Source organism: Dioscorea cayenensis, unplaced genomic scaffold, assembly GCF_009730915.1.
Source record: "Dioscorea cayenensis subsp. rotundata cultivar TDr96_F1 unplaced genomic scaffold, TDr96_F1_v2_PseudoChromosome.rev07_lg8_w22 25.fasta BLBR01000601.1, whole genome shotgun sequence".
NCBI classification, from domain to species: Eukaryota; Viridiplantae; Streptophyta; class Magnoliopsida; order Dioscoreales; family Dioscoreaceae; genus Dioscorea; species Dioscorea cayenensis.
The window spans coordinates 49,748-57,705 of NW_024086992.1; the positions used below are offsets into that span (position 1 = coordinate 49,748).

General features: G+C 37.3%; 1 long non-coding RNA gene across 1 annotated transcript; it reads right to left on the reverse strand.

Annotated features, from left to right (window-relative positions):
- Positions 1-2,471: 2,471 nt before the first annotated feature.
- On the reverse strand, positions 2,472-3,519 carry LOC120254735. Its single transcript, XR_005534720.1, has 2 exons — positions 3,026-3,519; positions 2,472-2,665 (listed from the first exon to the last, which is right to left on the reverse strand). It is a non-coding gene; the product is annotated as an uncharacterized LOC120254735 (long non-coding RNA).
- Positions 3,520-7,958: the final 4,439 nt, after the last annotated feature.

Consider the following 7,958-nt stretch of genomic DNA (forward strand, 5'->3'; position numbering starts at 1 on the left):
CAAACTACTTTTGAAAATCTGACCAACTCAAAGCAATATGAGAATGGCCTTTCAGAGTCTCCCACTAAACACTTGCTCTGCCCTCAAGATACCTCATAGCGACCTTGAGCCTGAACTCCTCTTCTAGAACCATGTTGTTGAAAGTGGCTATCACTCTCTTCAGCCACTCATTAGCTACCACGCATCACTCATGCCATCAAAGGAACTGCAACCAACTGCCGAGCTTCAATCAGAAGCTTGGAGAGGAATAAGCACTGATTAGATCTACTATCCTTTGTAGGGACTCAGGAAACTGACTACATCTAAACCAATAACGAAGTAGGTTTTCGCACAGTCGGTAGAAACCCTCCATACATGCTCCAAAAGCTTATGAAGTCTTTGAACACTTGATAGGTCGGCTGCCTATCTTGACTGTCGTAATAGGCTCTGAAAGCCTGCATCACCTCTAGGGATGGAGCTAGCTCTGGTGTTGGGGCCTCGGATACTGGCTTAGGTGCACCTGGAGCATGCAATGATGCTCCTATGGCATGTGCATGCCTAGACAAGGCAACCTGCCTAAGCTACAATGGAGAGGATGGTGAAGATGGCACTCCACGCCATCCACCTCTAGGCGATGCAGTAGTAAGCTCAATAGTAGGAGCAACTGCCCCACTGCGTGTGCGCGAGTGTCGTGCTGACATTTTTATTGAAATAGACACCAAAACAACTTTCAAAATCAATTCCTATATACAAAAATGCTACATGCACAATTCTTATTGGATCCAATAGCTACAAAAGAAAATAGTAAAAGATAATAACAGGGTACAATTATTAGTCTATACTAATAGCTTTGATACCAATGCAATTGTCACGTCCGACCCATGGGCCCACGTGATGCGATAACCGTCGTGATGATCCTGACGAGGGACACCATGCCACTCAGCCCTCGTGACGCCTCTTGGCTACAAACAACCTAGAAGATGTGGAAATACAATAATATACAGTAGAAATAGTAACAACAACAACAACAACAACAACAGGGATATACAGAAATAAAGAGGTTTACAAATGCACAGGAAAGCAACACTAACCACAGTAACAAAGCTGGTACATCAAAGTTTACAAGTTGCTTAATACAAGCCAAACAACAAGGTTTTCTACATAGTAATGGATCCCAAGACTGGACAACATATGCATGACCAAAATAAACATACATGAACAGAAAGGAAATGAAACAGAGAGAACAGTAGTAAATGCTCAGCACACTGCCACACCGCCGCACCTGCTACTTGCAACAGCTTGGGAAAAAGAAATAAGGGTGAGCAACTAACGTTAATCAGTGAGGAGAGGCTAGCACAACTCTAATAGAAATATACCACAATAATAACATAAAAATCCAAAATGATACTTTACTAATAAAATAACTAGTTTAGAGGATGAATACATATAATAGCAAACTTTAATACAATGCAACAAAAAGATAGAGTAAGAAGGCATTCTACCTCAATTAGAGTTTTAGAATATCAAAGTGTAGAAATATTGAATATAGAGTCCAGAAATTATGAAAACAAGCTAATAATGAAGCAAAGCTTCCACTATACCATGTAAATTAAAAATAGTTCCAATTATAAGTATGATAAAATAAATAACATGAGTTTCGAAGTAAATAAACATAATACTCATGGCAGGTTGAATCTATGGGAGACTGCCCTTCTAAGAGCGACAGCTAGGCTTCGCCGCCTCACCACAAATTTAATATGGCTCTACAAAAGAAACACAAAGGGAAATAAATCTCAAACCCAACATAAAGCAACACCCAACACTCACCCAACATAAAGTTGTCTAGAAACCTCCATAAACCTCCATAAAGTGGTTCAGAGCCATCAAAGTACTTATGCCCTTGACGTTGACCCATCGGTTTACCGTATGGTGACAACGGCTACCCGATGAATATCCAGTCAGGGTTCTGCATTCCCCACCTGAACTGACCCTCATAGTAATCAACCGGTCTACCACGCCACCTCAGTGGGCTAGCCGTGGAGACTGCCTACTACAGTAGGGTGTCACCATACATCTCAAACAACAAGTACAACTCCACACGGAGTATAATAGCCAACAATAACCAACAACAACAATACCTCAGCCATTTCTATAAGGAAATGATAAAAGCACAAGTAAAACTCAAGATTTTAATATAAATCAATTAACAAAAATCCAACACAAGAAAAAACACGGAAATTCTTTCCTTTAGACAACCCAAAAGGAGTTCAAGTTTATATTCCACAAAATCAAAGAATTCCACAACAAATCCCAAGTTTTAACAAAACAAAGATTTCGCAAACTCCTTGAAGGATTTCAATCATAAGTCAAATATGAACATTCAAACATCAAATAAAACATTCAAGATCTTAACAATAATAACTATCATTCAACAAAAAGCAAAATAAGTATAAACCAATAAAGATTTACCTAAGTAATAAACTCATTCCAAAGCAATAAACATCTCAATTTCAATCATGAAACCGACAAAATTTCATTAAGAAAGATAGAGTATATATAAGCATATAAATATTGGTAATCTTCCTATAGGGTCATGCTTAATTATCCCACTCACTAAATTGATGATTTCTCTTCCTTGAAAGCTAATCCTCAGCTACCTCTTTGCCATGAGGCAACGCTTCACCTCCTTGCCAAGCACAACAAACAACATCAAAGATTAGTACAAAAATCCAAGCAAAGAAACCCTAGGTTCCTTCTACAAAACAACCCTAGGGCTTGCTTAAATAAACCTCATATTAGTAAAGAAGTTCTAGAGGGTTAGGTTTTACTCTAAGCCGAAGAAATCAAGAAAACAAAGAAAACTCACTGGTGCTACAGTAACTCTAACTAGGAGATGAAGGATCTCGCTCAATCCTTCATCAAACCAAGGAAATACAACCAAATCAAGACTCCAACCTCAAGATCCAACACAAAACAAGGATTTCCAACCAAACAAACTCAAAGAAACACCACAAGAGAGAATGGAAGAAGAAGGAGAAAACCATACCTTCAAGCTCCTTAAAACTCAAGGTAAATCATCACAAGAGGAGAGGGATGAGGTCTCTAAACTTCTAACTCCAATCAAAGACAAGGTGAGAGAGAATTAAATAGTGGAAAAAGAAGTTCTAAAGAGGAGAAGAGAAGGGAGAAAGAATAATGAGAAGAAGAGGCAAAAGAAAGGGCAATAATGGGCCTTTTAAAGCCCTAGAAGACCTTAGAAGATGCTAGCATCGGGGGGCTTCACGGGTTGCTTCACGGCCGAAAGGGAGGCCATGAAGCCTCACTAGATGGCTTCACGGGCTTTCTTTCACTTGCAAGGGAGGACGTGAGGCCTTCCATAAGCCCTTGTCGACTCCCTTGTGCCCTCAAGGGAAGCCACAAGACCCTAGGTTAACCCTCAATGGTTTTCTTCACCCTTCCAAGCCTTCACTTGATCCAAACTCAAATCCTAGCACCAAAAGACAACCAATGAAGCTCACATGCCAAAGATACACACAAGGAACGAGTTAGAAACAAAGCAAGAAAGTAGGAAAACTGTAGAAATGCCACATAGTTTCTGAAATAATCCAACACTCAAACAACAGTTTTCTTTGTTTCTTTTATAATTTGATAAAAAAAAATTAAATAAGTAAATAAATAACTAAAAAATTAGCTCTTGTCAAGTTAACATATATATAATCTGTAATATGATAAAATGTCATAAATCAATTAAATAAATATCAATATCTAATAGACATCAATAAATTTTGAAAGTGATTTTTAATAGGTGTAAAAGTCAAAACACAAAATATTTAAATAATAAACCATGAAGGGGTTTAACACCAAAACCCAAAATAAATAAATAACTACGTAAATCATTGCCGGTAACCAGAAATTTATAAATAAATTATTTATATGTAGGTACTTACCTGGAAAGAACCCCCCCAAACTTTAGAATCCACCTAGACATTAAAATCAGAATTTGAACAAAGGCCCGAAAACATTAACATTACATCTTACTTAGATTCCAAAGCTTAATTATAAGCTAAACATCTACTAACAAACATTAAGGTTTTAAGGGACCAAAAGCAAACACATAGCCAAGGACACCAGGACAAACATAGAACGTCTAGTGGCCGTCAACAATTCAGTCAAGTATTTATAATAAGATTGTACAATAAACTAACTTTTACAATAACAAGCAAAGAACCTTAAAACTACCAACAATTAAATATATATATATATATATATATGTCAAAAATTGGATGCTAGAACTAGGGAACAATTCCAACCATCCATTATATATATATATATATATATATGAAACACAAGACTCCAAATAAACACATCGAGAATTAAAAGCAAAGCCATGCTTATCCTTACCCTAATAGTAACCCTATTAGCCAACCTACACTTTTGAAAATAAATAAATAAATAAATATACACAACCATTCAATTTCACTGCCAACCATCACACATCATGCTTCTTGAATAGACAATAATAATAAATAAAAATAATAATAATAATTTGGTTTACAATAAAAAGAGGATCAACAAAGATCATTTCCCATCATTTTCATTCTTCAGTAAGAAAAAGCCAGACAGTGCCTCAAATGGCCGGATATATTCAAGTGTTCAAGTTCTGCAAGATTAGCGGATGCTGGATTGTGTATCTACGCGTAAAGGTCACGTGGTACTTTAGTTTACAATAACTGTCAATTGAGTCACAAAAGTTTCCAAAGTTTTTTTCCAACCCTCATTTCCTCTCTATGTTTGAGTTCATCATACTGTTCAGTCAATTATGACAAGATGTTGATGTTGAAAAATGGTAGTGCACAATTCGGAGGACATGAATATGATAGCATATTAACAATCAAATTAATATTATTCAAAAATGAAAATCTTTATGCTGTAGCACCATGTCAACATCAACAAAGTTATGCAACTTATGTTCAATTCATCAACTCATCACCAAGCCATGAGGTTATCAGATAGCAATGTTATGTCAAGCATTAGAAGCCAAATTAATAGATGTGGAACTTTTCACATATTTTTTATTATGATTTGAGAATTACCCTAATTATGAGGGTGAGATAAAATTATAATCAAACTTTTTAATGATCTCAGTCAAGCAAATAAAATCACACAGAATTTGTTTAGATTATTTGCAGATTAAATCACTCCAAACATTAAATGGTCTCAGTCCAATTTCTAGGGTTACATAGTTAGTTTTATCCTAAACCACTTTGAAAACAATAATGCAAAAGAAAGGAAAGAAAATGATTCAGCTCCAAAGATAGATCTATCATATGAATTTGTGAAATTAATGTCCAGAAAGCTTACCTCAACAAAATAGTGAAACAACCCTTGACTATCAGGACCTTTTCTATCATTGCCATCCTTAGGACATACACATGCAAAAGGGAGAATGATAAGCCCTAGGTCTCTATCTTTTCCCTAATTGGTGATGCTAAAAAAGCAGGAAGGAGGCGAAAAAGGCGGCTGGGGTTTGCAAAACTAGAATATAAAAAGGGTTTTTCTAATGTGACCACCTATCATTAATATTTAAAATCAAAATAAAAATTAATTTCTTGGTGGGACCCACAAACTCCTTCCTTCTAAAAAACAAATTAGTCTGCTAAACTCTTACCTGATCAGTTGAAAAGATATGGGTGACTCTCTCTCATCTCTGATTCTAACTCTCATGTCGCTTCACTCTTTGAATGATTGCTACATTGAACTTTTACATATGGAATAATCCATCTTCTCAAAGCTTGCTCCTTGAAATCTATGATATTTATAGGACACTCCTCATATGTTATATCATTGTTAAGTTCAAAGTCTGAAAAGTGTATCACATGATCGGGATTTACGAAGAACTTCTTCAACATAGAAACGTGGAACACATTATGCACACGAGAAAGAGCTGGTGGTAGTGCAAGTTAGTATTCAAGCTTTCTCGCTGTACTAACTATGTAAAATCTCAAAAGGGCCAATAAATTGAGTTGAGACTCCTCTAACTCGACGACAGAGTGCTCCTTTCGGTTGGAATGATCCTCAAGAACATATAATCCCCCACTTTAAATTATAAACTTCTTCTCCTAGTATCTACATAGCTCTTTTGTCCACTCTGAGTTGTTCGCAAATGATCTCTAATCAAGTGGACTTTCTCCAGTGTCATCTGCGCAATCTACTAACAATCTTCTCTCTCAGCATCATCGGCGCAAATAGGTACTACTGCATCTGCGCGCCATCCAGCTTATAGGGAGACCATCGCAGATACTTTCTGATTAGCTATTGCTACCTCATACTTCGATCGAAAGACAAGTGTCGATCCTAAGAACACCAAAAATCAAGCTTGCAAGCCTGAAGCATATCCTTCAGAATTTGAATCTTCCTCTCAGACTGCCCATCCATTTGTGGGTGAAAAGGTTGTGCTAAATGTCAACTTGTTTCCCGAAGCCTTGTGCAAACTCTTCTAGAAATGTGCCACAAACTTGGAGTCCCTATTTGACACAATCATAATCGATATGCCATGAAGTCTCATGATCAGGTCAATATACAACTGCATGCCTCTCAGAGACATGCCTAGTCTTGAGCGATCGAGAAATGCTCAAACTTTAGTCGATCTCTCACCACTGCCCTCACACTCTCAAAAGCCCTCATTTGTCATAGAATCGGATAAAGTCCGCAGTGATGTTCTCCGCTACTCGGGCGTGGAGGTGGTTGAAGAAGTCTTCAGCGATCTCGGTGCACTGTAACCTACCCGACAGGTTAAACCTTTATAGCACAAATTGAGTGATCTTCCACTTATTATTCACGAGGAAAGTCTTTCTTCAAATCTTTATATATCTTAGTACTACCGAATTGAGCCCGAGGTAAGCGGGTGAAAGTGAGCATCCTCCATGATCTCTTTCGTCAACTATGGATTATTTGGGACACAAACTAGATCTCTAAATCTCACTAAAGAATCATGATCAATTCTAAACTGGTTACCACCTTTAACTTCATATTAAATCTTTTGGAAATAGCTTTCTTACTCTTGTGTAGTTTTAATTCTTTCCAATAGAGTAGCCATACATCAAACTTTCAATGAAGCTTTTAGCCTACTAAGATTTCTTGTAGTTCAGTCTCATAAGCCACACCCAAATGGGTCTCTGGGAAGTAATCCAACACCATTTGCACTACTAAAGACTTCCTTCTAGAATTGCATCGGTACCATGTTTGCCTTCCCTGGGTTGATAGTACGATAGCTAGATCCGCCAATCTTTAGTAACTCCAACCAACTCTTCTGCCTCGTATTCAGTTCCTTTTGAGTGAAAATATACTTAAGGCTCTTTTGATCAGTAAATACTTCACATGCCTCACCATACAAATAATGAATCCTAATTTTTAAGGCAAAAATCACAGCAACTAGCTCCAGATCATGAGTGGGATAATTTACAACAAAAGGCTTCAACTTTTTAGAAGCATATGCTAGCACATGCTCGTTGCGTAGAAAACCTAGCAAACCAGGTTTGACATCAACATAGATAATAACCGCCGGCGGATTTTCAAAAAATGCTGGAATAGGTCTGGAACACTAATCATTGCTTTTATTTCTTGGAAACTCTTATCCACACTCATCGACCGAAAACTTGTTCCGCTACGATTAGTTTACCGTCAATGGTACTTGATGCGGCAGCTACAAACCATGTTGGCAATAATCGAAAAACTATGGTTCTATTCACTGGCATACCTCTTGGATTAATTGCCCTAAACCATCTTGGGATTTAATAAATCCAATCATGGTTATAACATGACAAAGGAAAACTACATATCAACTGAAACTTCGCGCCCGAAAACTTTGCAACCAACTTCGCTTCTCCTCGAGATCCACATCACGATCCTCAAATGTAGCTCATGCACTTCCGACTCTTTAGTATACAGAATATCGTCAATAAACACAATAATACGTAACA